The sequence below is a fragment of the Rattus norvegicus genome, chromosome 4 (assembly GCF_036323735.1).
Source record: "Rattus norvegicus strain BN/NHsdMcwi chromosome 4, GRCr8, whole genome shotgun sequence".
NCBI classification, from domain to species: domain Eukaryota; kingdom Metazoa; phylum Chordata; class Mammalia; order Rodentia; family Muridae; genus Rattus; species Rattus norvegicus.
Window position 1 is genome coordinate 181058769 of NC_086022.1, and position 14495 is coordinate 181073263.

At 47.8% G+C, this 14495-nt stretch overlaps 1 protein-coding gene across 7 annotated transcripts in view; it reads right to left on the bottom strand.

Moving 5' to 3' along the window:
- The window catches only part of Itpr2 (inositol 1,4,5-trisphosphate receptor, type 2), a 406037-nt gene that overhangs the window by 299444 nt on the left and 92098 nt on the right, over positions 1-14495 (bottom strand). The window lies entirely within an intron of this gene.

Here is a 14495-nt window from a genome sequence, read left to right on the forward strand (position 1 = left end):
AGAAAAGCCAAACTGTATCCTGATAGCAAATTCCTAAGTACGCAGGCCGGAAATCACAACCACGGGTGAGTACGGTAGTGACCCCTCGAAAGCAGAAGAGCACAGTGGTGATTTCTCCTGGTGGAGAAATCATACATACTCATGCATACACATACACTCACACATATACACACATATACTCTCACATATATACTTACACACACATACACACACTTACACACACATACTCATAAACACACACTGTCACTCATACACTCACACACATATATACATATACATTCATACACACACATACACTCACACACACTCACACACTCATATACATACATATACACTCACACACAAATACACATATACTCTCACACAAATAAACTCTTGCATATACATTCACACACATACACTCTCGCATATTCACTTACACACATACAAACAGATATACACTCATACTCACACACACTCAAATTACTATTCAATTTAAAATATGACTGGAGAGTTGGCTCAGTGGTTAAGAGCACTTGTTGCTCTTGCAGAGGACCCAGGTTCAATTCCCAGCAACTTCATGGTGGGTAATGATCAACGGTAACCCCAACTTTGAGGATCCAGCACCCTCTTCTGAGCTCCTTGGACACCAGGCATGCACATAACAAATATGCAGCCTCTCACCGTGAGGATACTGGGCTAAGCCTCTGACACTGTAAGCAAGCCCCAGCTAGAAGCTTTCTTTTATAAGAACTGCCTTGGTCATGCTGTCTCTTCACAGCAATGGAACACTGACCAAGACAAGGCATATGACTAAAAATTTGTTTTTAAATTGAAAAAAGAAAACCAGGAAATATAATGATCTTAAAATACATGCACAGAATCTATTTATGTTACCTATTATTATTTATTTGTGGGGATGCTGGTGAAGGCCAGGGGACAACTTGTGGGGGTCGGTTCTCTCCTTCCACTTTGTAAGTTCCAGGAATCTAACTCGTGTCATCAGACTTCACAGAGAGTGCCTTTACCCCATACATCCTGTCAATTTCCCTATTTTCATATTACAGAAACTAACTTGAAATTTCTAACTTTAAAGATACATGAGGCTAAAGAGGTGGCTCGGGGGTTAAGAGGAGCTCCTGCTCTTCCAGAGGACCAGAGTTTGGCGCCTCTCTCTCTCTCTCTCTCTCTCTCTCTCTCTCTCTCTCACACACACACACACACACACACACACACACACACACACACAGACAGACAGTACAAATACATACAGATAAAAATAATTTTAAAAATACTAATTCGCCTTGACTTGCGTTGGGCTGGGACCTCTGGCTGCTGTGCTGAGGTCAGTGACAAGGAGGTCATCGCAGTATCCCAGGGCTGTGCTGATGACAGTGGAGGCTAAAAGTAAAATTAGGAGACACCCAGAGACCTGCTGACCACCATGTCACACAACTTGGGCAGGGAAAGATGCCATCCACTGCCCTACAGGGAGGGCTGTAGACACAGAACCCTGCCTACAGCACGGGAGGAGGAAGACATCCAGAGACCCTCCTGCTGCCAAGCCATGGGGAATGGGCAGGGAGAGCGGCCCAGATACCTGCTTGCCTCCGCAGAACTCCCTGGGGGAAGGGAAGATCACCACAGACCCACCCACTGCCTTGTCTCATGGACGGGCTCTTGAGGCCACGCAACACAGAGTAGGTCACCCAGTCTGCAGCCGGACCCACTACAATATGCAAACGTGTGGTGGACACCAGTTGTAGCATTGTAAAGGGAGACAGAACTGAAGACACAGGGCGGGAGAGGAATAGACTGATGTGCATAGCCACGCCCCCAACCCCGCCCCAACCCCACCACCTGAGGCCCTGCTGCTGCTCTGAGGGCCTTGTCTGGGTCAGTGGCTACGTAGCAGCAGGGGTGGGAGACACACACTACCACTAGATACCATGGGGAAGCCCCTGGTTTGGGCAGCCACCTAGGACCACGTGTATGTCCAGCGTCTGTGCAGAACTGGCCCAGCCCCTCACAGGCTGCAGCACTTGGGAGCGCGGGTTCCATGCCTTGACTGGGCAGCCTAGTGAAGCTGACTCTGGAGGCGTGGGTACAGGTTGAGGGCAGCAGGAAAGCTGACCCTGCCTCCAGATAGTGGCAGCATTGGGTGGCTTAGCTAGAGCAGTGCTGTAGCGCTCCCCCTGGTGGTGCAGATAAGGAAGAACCAGAGGGCTGACCAGCTCAGACGCCACCCAGGCCCAGATCCAGGGCTGAGTTGGCCCAAGGCAGAATCTGTATTATCTGTGAACTATTGGGGAGCGTGAGAGACCAGTCCTGCTGATCCAAAACTGAAGGATCTCCATGATGCCGGACAGCAACAGGATAACCCAAAAGGAGTCCCGGTGAGGATCTAATTATATCGATGGTGTCACAGAAGCCAGAGATCTTGAACCAGACCAGTGACTCATTGCAAGGAACATTCACAACTGAAGATGTGTGGACAGAGGGACACACTGCTGGTCACACTGTAACATGCTACAGCTTCCACAATGAGATGCTGTCTATGCTGTTTTATTTTTATTAGTGTGTGTGTGTGTGTGTGTGTGTGTGGTGTGTGTGTGTGTGTGTGTGTGTGTGTGTCTTTTCCTTTGTGAGGAGGTTGCAAGGATGGAGGGCAGATACAAGAGGGGGGGGGATGAGTGGGACTGGGGTGCATGATGTGAAACTCACAAAGAATCAATAATAAGTTTTTCTAAATATACTAATGTCGGGCTGGAGAGATGGCTCAGCGGTTAAAAGCACTGACTGCTCTTCCAGAGGTCCTGAGTTCAATTCCCAGCAACCACGTGGTGGCTCACAGCCATCTGTAGCATAATCGGATGCGCTCTTCAGGCAAACAGATGTATATGCAGCAGGACACTCATAAATTATATTAATATCAATAAATGCTTGTTTATTTGGTTTGGTAACGCTAAGGATTGAACCTAGGGCCTTGAACATGCTAGGCAAGCACTAAGCTATAACTCCACCAAGATATAACCCCAGCCCAAGAATGGTAGCAGAATGGAGCAGAAAACAGACACCTTCAAACTGCTAACACAGGCTGGAAGACCATTGCAGCTTCGGTGTGACTCAGAAGTACCTGGCACATACCGGTGAAGACCAAAGGCTATGGTTGAGACATGTTGTCCTTGGCAGTGCATCCCTACACGGCTCAGAAAGTATTTCCTACAAACTAGTGACTACAAAGAGGGTAATACAGAGCTCTGAAGCACAACCATGAAGGAGAGACTGTGAGTTAATGCTGTAGATCCTTTCAACAAGGTTGAGGCTGTGGCCAACCTGAGCCGTCATCTCGGTACAACAGAACCGCAAGTTGATGCTCTCGCAGAGCAGAGCCCCGTGATCCACGGCCTGCCATCATAGACTCAATCACTTGTGAAAAGAGAAGAGGAGAAACAGGTCTCTCGCTTGCTACAGATTCCTACCGTAATTCATCAGCAGGGGGACTTCTGACCCAGAAAAAATACTTTGTCATAAATACCAGAACACCCCAATGTCACTCCTTTGAAATGGCATCTTTGGAAAGCCAGGAAAATGTCTGTGCAGACAGCACTGAGGGTGAGTATGTGACTGACGTGGTTAGGAAACACCAAACATCCAGCCTTGTTTACTGTAATTCCCCCACAGGGGTCCAGCCTGAGTGGCTCAACTCAGCTCCCTCCCTTAGGAAGCCACCCTATGAAGTTTCCCACGGTGGGCTCTGGAGATGTTGAATAAAGACGCACGCGGCAGATGTCAGAAAAGACTTCCCAAGGAGGAAACACAGAAGCAGGGTGCAAGGTCACTGCAGCAGAGCCGACAGCTGTGCAAGGCGTTACAGTGCGAGAAGGACCTGCAAACCAAGTGTGTGGCTGAGGTCCGGACCTGCAGGGAGAGGCCCCGGCTCAGTTGCACCAAATGCTGAGCCCACAGCAAATGCTGAGCTCTCCAAGCTTTGACAGCACTCAAAAGGTGATGGGTCCCAGGGAGACTGGCTGGAAGACCACTACAGTGAGACTCGGTAAAGCTCTGCATGAGCATGGACAGGACCAATGCCTAGAAGCCTTGTGGCTATGGGGCTACAGACAGGGCAAGGGAGGAGTGAAGTGGCCCAGATGAACAAGCTTCCACCCATCCTGCCTGAAGGGCGAAGCCTCCTATTGCAAAAATCCCTTTCGAGGCAGGCTTCAGTCAGCTGCCCCTCGGGAAGCTCCCACAGGTAGCGTTTCATTTAATAAGTCAGTAAATAAGGTATGAGAATTAGGGCTGCAAGACAGTTTGGACTGACAAGCCACCAGTCAGACGACTTCTGCGGAAAAAGTTGGGGGAGTGGAGCTTATGTGTGTGGTTAGTTTTCTCGCTCTGCCTCCTTCAGGGGACATTGGGATATACACACTCATCCTGGGCTTGTCCAATTCTAAGTTTACTGCCTGATGAAAGTGTTAATAACGCCGGCCACACCTAATTCACAGGGCCACTGAGGCAGACAAGAAGATAAACTGTGAGAACCCTTTGTGAAGGTGAAAGCCTGTCTTAATGTGACACCGTACGATTAATGTTGCCTCCTTCTCTCAGAGGTGCCTAAGCCCTCAGCAAGCAGGAAAAAGCCATCTCGGGCTCAACCTGAACACACCCGAAGAATGTGCAATGAACAACACATTCACCCTTTCGGTGGGAGACGTTCCAGTGTGTTTTTGTATAAAACTCTTGAAGTCTCTGTTACAGGACAGCATTGAACAGAGGGGACACTTCCTGTTGTATTCTAAGTAGAACATGACTCAGGCTCGGTCACAATCCCAGCCTGAGTGGCACCTCAAACAGGCCCACTTTTCCTGCTTGCAGAATTCAGCTAGTTCAGACTCACCCAGACCTTGCCAACCCTGCTGTTACAGTTAGCTCTCTAAAAAGCTGGTGGTGACTCACACCTATAATCCAAGTACTTGGGAGTCTGAGGCAGAAGGATTGCCGCGGCTTGGAGCCTACCCTAGGCTACAGTGAGTGGGACCCTGTCTCAAAAACCCAGAATGAAACTGAAATTAGCTCTCTACGTCTGTTCACTCTCTCAACTTGAAAGGGACTCTCCAGTCAGAAACTCCCTCAGAGCCGCTCTGTCGCTAGACAATGGCCTCTCATCATCTTAAGGCTCAATAACAACGAAAAGGTTTTAAAACAAAGGAAACATTTGCGTCATAGAACAATCGTGAGAAGCACAAATAAAAAGAAGCTATTTGAGTCTAATTCTTTTATAAGTTTAACCTTCACCTCGTAGGCCAACAATCTGCAGAACACAGCATCTCTGGACACATTCGTCATCTGGCAAGACCTGAGGGGTTCACCATGCAGTGTCAGAGGAAACACAGCTCAACATCGGGACCTCTTTCCTAATTGCCTTGGAAGGAAATGAAACCGCCAGAGGTACCTGCTTCAAACTCACTTCAAACACTTCTGGAAGGAAGACACTCGAAACCTCTCAATGGTGTGTAGCAGAAACTCCACACTGGGCGATCCCCAGAACTAACCTCCCCACACCCGACCTGAGGCCCTGCAAACCTAACACTATGATAGCCCACAGCCGCCTACTCAAGTTCAAAGTGTTTTTCTTTGTACCCCTAAAATATTTGTCCCCGAAGCTGTTTCTGTCTCCCAGAAACCACCTTCAGCACTCTGGTCAAGGCCAGTGTGTAAATCTAACTATGCCTTGGCCAAGAGCAAAGAGAAGTCATGTTTTCTCACGTCTCCTCCCTTTCAAAGACGCCTTAAGTCGTAGGTGAAGCAGAACGTGTTAAGTCATCCGCAAGCTGCCGTTAGGCAAGTCGGGCTTCCACCTAATGCTCTTCCGTGCTGACTTGCAGCGTGAGCTCATGCTGACTAGGAGGCTTTCCTGTCAGAGGCTTCGCCCCCTGCATGTGGACGGACTCACGGGTGAGGCTCTGGGAAAGTTCTTCTCCTCTTTACAAGGGGATGCAGGGGAGTCCCGTGGTCGTTCCCAGAGACAGACAAAGTTGTTAGAACGCTCCTTCAGGCAGGAGACAGGAAAACAAGGACCAGTACACAGTACACAGCAGCAGTTAATCCCAGGCTTGGCTGTGGGGACAATGTGCAGTAGCTGTAGCACTGTCTGTTTCAGACTAAGAAACTCATTTGGAACTGTACTGTCTACATCAAGCTCTTGATGTTGAGAAGTTGTCAGAGAGGGGAAGGGGAAGTGGAGAGGGAAGAGGGGAGGAGGAAGGGTAGGAGGAGGGGAGGGGAGGGGAGGAAGAGGAGAGGGGAGGGAAGGGAAAGGGAGGGGAAAGGGAGGGGAGAGGGAGGGAGAGGGAAAGGGGAGGGGAGAGAAAGGGGAGGGGAGGGAAGGAGAGAGGGAGGGGAGGAGAGAGGGAAAGGAGGAGAGAGGGAAAGGGGAGGGGAAGGAAAGGGAGAGGGAAGGGGAAGGGGAAGGGGGAGGGGAGGGGGAGGGGAAGGAGAGAATGTTCGAGCATGGGAATGTCAAACCCAACTTCTCCCTTGGCCTTGCCTGGAGAGGTTACAAAGGCCAGGAGAAATGTATGGCCCATGGGCCAGCATCCATGAACACAGCAATCTCTTCCTTCCAGACAGCCATCTACTTATCACTGAAGAAAAGAGAACCTGTCTTTCATAGCCCTGGGCTGTGTGACACTGAAGTGTTAAACCTCCAGGGAGACTCAGATAAAATCCAACCTTACGTTCTCTGAGATAAAGAGGCAAAAACTCAAGAGTGTGAGCTGTTGAGATCTTTGCTGATAAAACTCTGTATTAGAACACATGACACGAGTTCAACCACACACAGGAACTGTGAGTTCCCTCGGCAAATGACATGTATATCAGACGTCTTTCTGTCACTACGACGAAGGCCTGAGGTAACCACGTTAATAACTGCAAGTTCTGCAGGGTTTGGGTCTGTGGTGCTAGGGAAAACCACAGTGGGTGTGTGTGAAGGGGGAAACCACGTACCTCATCACAGACAGCAAGCAAAGAGAAGGACAAGAAGGGGCCGGCGCACCAACTGCCCCTCATGGTAGACCAAGTGCCTAACCTCCACCAGGCTCCACTGTTGGCTTCTCTACTTCACAATAGAGCCACAGACTGGGGAGCAAGCTTTCTACATGGTCTTGGGGGCCATTCAAGATCCAAACTATAGCACTGACCTTGATGTAAAGTTATTGTCACGTCCATTCCCTCTGGCTATCAGCAAACACTGTGTAAACAGTGAAGAGTATTACTGGCAACAAAAATCATGTCCTCTTTGCCCTTCACCCTTGAGGGTTAGTCAGGGGGACAGAAATGAAAATGGCGTCCTTGTACCCTCAAAGTGGCCAAGAAATTGGCCTGGAATTTGAACCAGGAGCCTCCAAACCCAATTTCATAGGCAGCTGAAAGATCAAAGCAATCATATTTTTTTCATGTTGATGTTGAATATTGTTTTTAATTCTACCTGAGCATCCCAAGGTCACTCAGAACCAGTTGGAACTAGTGTCTACCACAAGCTTTGTGTCCCCAAACAGAATCCTTCTGAGTTTTGTACTTCAACTTGTACCTCACCATCACAGCAAGATCCAGGTCTCTTGTCACCACAATAGAGGTGATTGTTCCATTAAACAGCAAGGCCTGACGTGGCCAGCAAGCACAGACAGTGGAAAAACACTAATCAGACAATAAGAAATGGTCTCTCATTCATTCTACTGAAGCCATGCAACACAACAACTTTCAGATAAATACTGTGTGATATATTGGCAGACAGACAGACAGACACACACACACACACACAAGTGTGTGTGCAATGGTTATATTACATCAAAAGAAACTGATGAATGGTTTTTCAGGGGACTTTTATTAATGTGTATTTTAATAAGTGCAAATACATCAATGAGAATGTTACAAAATCTTATTTTCCTTGAGATTAGTTTCCTGATTTGAATGTTAATGAGAAACTCAGAAACAAAGCTTCACTTGTATCAGGAAGAGAAACAATTTAAACACATTATGGATAATTTACATTCTGGTTAATGTTTGGGGTCCAGCATCCATCAGACCATTTCAGTGGGTGAGCAGCATTTACTGTCCATAAAAGAGAAAAACAAAACAAAAAACCTGACAATTAAATTGTAATGGATGAATTCATCTCAGGAATCAAATACACATTTCTAAATTTCATTAAACAAATATAAGGACCAAAAGAGAAAGAAGGTAACTGAGTTTTATATACATACATATAAACTAGATACATATAAAAAGATACTTATGATACTCATATGCGTATATATGTATGTCTGTGTGTATATATATAATGAATCTTCTATGACAATAGTCAAACAGAAATACTTATTTCTATACCAACCTACACACACCAGGGGATATGTACGTGTATATGTATGTATGTAGGCATGTGTATGTGTGTGTGTGTTTATGTATGTACGCATGTATATATGCATACATGCAGGCATGGATATTGGCTTCCCCCACAGGGTTTATTATTGTGTTTCTGGCTGTATGAAGATTAAACCGTAGCCTTGCACCTGCCGGGCAAGTAAATGCCTGACAGTCGAGCTCTAGCCCAGGATGCCCTAGGTTTTTAACTGTAGAAGCAGGAACTCAGAACACTTTACAGATTAATCCTAGAGTCTCATAATTAGCTTAAGTCCTTAACCCAAGGCCATCTCTTTCCAAAGCCATTTTAATAATTTTATAGAGAATCATTGTATTTAACCCTGCTTTTAAAAAAAAACCTTAAAATTTAGATCTTTGCATAGTGGCTTAAGTTAAAACACAAAAGACGATCTAACTTTTCCTGGCTTCTATTACTATCGGTGATGAAATCTCTTTTTTTTTTTCTTTTTTTTTCCTTTTTTTTTTTTCTTTTTTTTTTTTCTTTTTTTTTTTTTTTTTCCGGAGCTGGGGACCGAACCCAGGGCCTTGCGCTTGCTAGGCAAGCGCTCTACCACTGAGCTAAATCCCCAACCCCGGTGATGAAATCTCCTACAAGGACCCCCTCCCCCAAAAAGCCACACTGGAAAACACCTACGGAGTGTCCGAGTGTCCGCAAGCCAAGGCAGAGGGAAGTGAGCCTGCGGCCTGAGATCTCTGGTCAGGAAGGATGGTTTTTAGGTGAGCGGTTCAAGAACTGATATACATAAATCAACATGGTCATAAGAGCCTCCGGTCTAAATCTTTAATTTAAAAAGCCTGCTGTGGAATATTTCTCGCCAAGTAGTAGGTGTGTGACAGAGAGGTGGAGGCTGTCGAGCTGCAGCCGCATAGTGTTTATCACCCTGGAGCTCAGTTCACTGCTCCCCTCCTATGGGAGCGCCTCCCCAAAACCAGTGTGCTACGCTGCTCTCTCCTCAAAACCGCTGTGCTCTGCCTGTGCCCTCAGGGAGCAAAATCCTGTGCACAAGAAGGAGATGATCCTGGATCCCAACCATGGCCACCACTGCAGATTCTAGGCTCTCCACTGGTTAACACCATCACAGAGCATCCGCACGCAGGCTAGGACCATGGACAACCACCTCACGGCAGTGTAGGAAATGACTGGACCTCTTAGGATGGGATAGAAAAAACCTGACTGAATGAGACAGGAGCAGGAAGAAGAGGAAAGAGGAGAGGGAGGTAGCAGTTAGTCTTCTGAGAAACGCATTCGTGCACACTAACCTTGACACATGTGCGTGTACACTGGGCTACAATACAAAACGCACTCACTTCCGAACCTTGCAGTGAAGCGTTCAGGGAAACTAGACATAACTCAGTGGTTACCAGCAAATCCTGCTCTTGCAGAGGACCTGGGATCGGTTACCAGAACCCACACGACAGCTCACAGTCATCTGTTACTGCAGTTTTAGAAGACCTGGTGCCCTCTTCTGACCTCTGCGGGCTCTGCACACACATGGCACACATCCATACTTGCGCCCACTCAGACACATAAAAAGGTAAAAGATCAATAGAGCTTTAGAATGTCTCCTCCTCCCTGTTTTCAGCCTGTCCTTTCCTACAGCCTGTGGACTGCTGCCTTGGCTAGCCAGCATCTCTGCATGGAGTCTGCCCTGAGCACCTACCCTCTGCTCAGAAGTTTTTGCAAAGGGAATTGCCATGCAGCTTCCCGAGAAGGCCTCACCAGACGCTGGTCCTTCTTCTTCTGAGACATTTCAGAGCCCAACAGTAGAGGAGTGGGGAATCTGTTCTCAGTTTACCTCCAAAGCCTGCCTCCCAGAAGGTGAAGTGTGTTGAGACTGAAGTTCAGCCACAGTCAAAAATAAAAAAAAAAAAAAAACCCAACTACCCAAGCACAACACCAAGGGCACGAGGGGTGGACACAAATGACTCGTATTTAAAATGCAAAGCTACCATAAATGAGTGACTCTGTGGTTGGATGTGGCTTATCTCAGGTCCTAGCACTCATGTGGGGAGCTTGGCTAGGCTCGCAGGTAGTGAGAACTTCCAGGGGTAGAGTTTAGTGGGAGACAATTAGGTCACCTGGGTGCTCGCTCAGAGGGGAACTAAGGCAGTTCTGGTGGAAGCTTGCTGGGTTCTCAGGCCATGATTGTTACAGCAGAGGAGGATGTTCCTCCCCTACCTTCTGACTTCCTCCCTCACTGTATTCTCTCATCACCATGAAGTAACGTAGCAAAAGGAGTCCTCAACACAGCCAAGAATGTGTTGGTACCACACTCTTATATCCCAGATAGTGGAAGTTAAATACCTCCCCACACTTTTTATATAAGTTTGAAGCCTGGGATATTGTATCTCAACAACAGAAAACTAACATAATGATCATACACTCCTGTATATTCAAGGCATCACCAGCTTAAGCCGGAGACATCACTGATTCACTCCAGCTGCCTACCCCTGGTGGCGAACCATGCCCCTGCCTCTTCCCCGGTGGCCTAGGGTGAATGACATGGATATGATCGACCCAGATATAATGCACAGACACGGTACTGTAGTTGCTGAAAAGCTGAGGCCACCATTTAGAGCTGGAATGAATGGGACCTCACAGAAGGGAAAGGGAAACCATTGTAGGAGCCACAATTTAAGTCGCTTCCCGACAAAGGAGCTTGTACTGGGGCTGAGGACATCAGGCAGGACACAAGGACAGTAGGTGTCTGGGGAACTGCAGTAAAAACTAAAAAACATTGCATTATAGAGAGTAAATGGAGAGAGGTACACAAACATGTTTCTCTGAAGTGAGCAGCTACTGGTTTAAAGCAGAGAGACAGAAAGACAGAGACAGAGACAGACAGAGAGACAGAGACAGAGAGACAGAGACACAGAGACACAGAGAGACAGAGACAGAGAGAGACAGAGGGAGAGACAGAGAGAGACAGAGACAGGGAGACAGAGAATTTATTTCTCCATATTGATCCAGGATCAAAGCAAAACTTAGTTTGATGTAAAGGGAAACATTTTCCAACAAGTGGTAAAAGCAAAAGCTGCATGCAAGTCACTCGCAGGCATGTAAACATTTGAGGCAAGGACAGACAAGGACCGGGCAGAAGGGATCCTGTGACAACCAGAGTTCTAAGTCCTTCCTTCTGGTTTTCAGAGGGGTTGAGGTGAGAAGGACACAGCTCACACACTTCTGCTAAATTTACCAAACCCATTTGCCTTGAGTTGTCAGCATTCTGGATCCAGGAGGCTTTTCCTGCCACCGAGTACGTGAGTACGTGTCGTGTCAGCATGAAGTTGAAATGCTCACAGCTCAGGCAATGTCAGAACTCGTTATTATTAGTCCCAACTCTGCCTTGCAGATGAGCAAATACAGTTGTGTTTGTGTCCTGGGTCTCTAAGGCAGGGGGCTCTCGTGAGACTGCGCCATTTAATATTCCAGCTTGGTAAGAGCTTCCGGACTAGGTGAGCAGAGAACCAAAAAGGGAAGACTGTCAAAACTGCCCTCCCCCAACACCCAACAGCCTCTGTGACAGCTCGTGATGAAGCACTGTGTGCTAAGCCCAGTAAAAAGCTGTGTGGATTCTTTAATCTGTGGAGATGTTTTAGCAGATATCACAGCTGCTGTCATTTTAAAGATCAGACTGCCTGAGCCAAAGCTAAGTGGAGAGTGGTCCAGCTTAATTCAAACCCTAACCAGTAGCATCACCAGCTGTGTCTTTGTGTGCTAAAGACAAAGTGAATGCATCCCGCTGTTTCGTGTGTTGGAAAGGAACAGTAATGACATGTGGGTGGGAAGGAGCAGGCTAGTCCTCGAGGAGTGGGAAGCTGAGGAAAGAACGGCTGGGGAGAAAGAGAAGCTGAGGAGTGAGCAGGTGAGGAGAGGACAGCTGAAGAGAAGAGAGCAGGTGAGGGGAGGAGAGGACAGCTGAGGAGAGGAGAGCAGCTGAGGAGAGGAGAGCAGCTGAGGGGAGGAGAGCAGCTGAAGGGAGGAGATCAGCTGAGGGGAGGAGAGGACAGCTGAGGAGAGGAGTGGACAGATGAAGTGAGGAGAGCAGCTGAGGGGAGGAGATCAGCTGAGGGGAGGAGAGCAGCTGAGGGGAGGAGAGTAGCTGAGGGAAGAGAGCAGCTGAGGGGAGGAGAGGACAGCTGAGGAGAGGAGCTGAGGGGAGGAGAGGACAGCTGAGGAGAGGAGCTGAGGGGAGGAGAGCAGCTGAGGGGAGGAGTGGACAGATGAAGTGAGGAGAACAGCTGAGGGGAGGAGATCAGCTGAGGGGAGGAGAGCAGCTGAGGGGAGATCAGCTGAGGGGAGGAGATCAGCTGAGGGGAGGAGATCAGCTGAGGGGAGGAGAGCAGCTGAGGGGAGGAGAGCAGCTGAGGGGAGGAGAGCAGCTGAGGGGAGGAGAGCAGCTGAGGGAAGAGAGCAGCTGGGAAAAGAAGAGCAGCTGAGACAAGCAACACATGCAGAGAACAGTGTATAGGAGAGCAAGGGACCATGGGGAAGTACAGCTCACACCTCACACCCACGTCTCCCCCACAGCCCCAGCTTTAAATTTGTTCTTCTCCTGCATTTCTCAGGCCCTTCCTCCATCGATGCCTCTCTGGTTCCATTTTTCCTAATCAAGTTCCTCCTTCTGCAACATTAGATCGCTCGGTCCCCTGAGTTTCTGGTTTTGTCTCTGAATTTCCTCTTCATGTCTCTTCTCCCCCTTCCACAATCTTAAGCTGTTCCTGAAGCACGTATCATCATTTTATTTGGACAAGGGCATGTTCTTCATATTTCAAATTTAAAACATAAAGAAGTTGAATATTTTCTTGGCAAAACTTAGCAAAAAAAAAATTAAAGCACATATTTCATAGGCGTTTTGTACCTATGAGTAATACACACAGTACTGTTCCAATTCGAGAAGAGACAAAGTCGATTAAGGTTTGGACATTCATTCTTCACACGCCCAAGATATAGAAAGCCAAACGGCATTTTAGAAGCTACTCAGAAGGCAGAGAGAGGCGGCACAGTGGTTAAAGGCATCTGCTGCTCTTCCAGAGGTCCCACATTCAGCGCCTGCATCAGGCGGCAATCAACAGCCTGTAACTCCAGCTCCATGACACCCAACACCCTGGCCTCCAAGGGTGTCTGCATACACGTGCACATCCCCACACGCAGACACGCGCACCTACAGATAATTAAAACAAATATCAAGTAAAGCAAGCTCAGGGCAGTAAGGTGGGTAAAGTAAGGTGAGTAAAGGGTTTTGCCCCCAAAAGCCTGATGACCTGGGTTAGATCCCTAAGCCACTTGGTAAAAAGAGAAAACAACTCCTGCAAGTTGTCTTCTGAGCTCCACACACGTGCTGCAGCATACACACCCTCTCAAAACACACACATACACATGAGAGAGGCAGTGGGGAGGGAAGGAGGGAGGGAGGGAGGGAGGGAGGGAGGGGGTAATATCCTGTAGCCCTGGGCATTAGAGAATGTTACTAAAACCACAATACAAATGACAAAGTCCTGTGCTTGTAAAGATGTGAACCGGCTGGACCCAGTACGCTGGTGACATGGGCAGCACAAAGTCATCCAGGGCTCCTTGGGAGTCATCTTGGTGGTCTCTTTAAAAGTTAACTTCCGCTTACGTGATGCCGTAATCCCATTCTAAGTATTGACCGAAAAGAAGCAATTCCTACAGAGCCCTGTGTGCAAGTGTTAGCTTCGTTACGATTGCCAGAAGAAGAGAAAGAACAAAGAACTGGCCCAAATTTAAAATATCAAATATACTGGTGTCTCCGTGCAATGGAATAGTACTCAGCCAGAATATGAGACAATCATAGCATGTACAAGAACCTGGAGTGGCCTCTAAAGATGTTATGCTCAGTGAAAGATCCAGACACACGTACAGCATGAAACCCTGAAGAAGACAGTGATTCACTGGAACTGGGGTGGGCACAAGGATGGACCACGGAAGGTTCGAGGAGCTTTCCTCACGGCGGAAGAGCAGCTGTAGTGCTCACTGCTCCACCGTCTAGCTCTCAATATTTCCTGAAGCAAACACTTACCACGCCTGAATGGTAAATAAATTACTGTTTAAA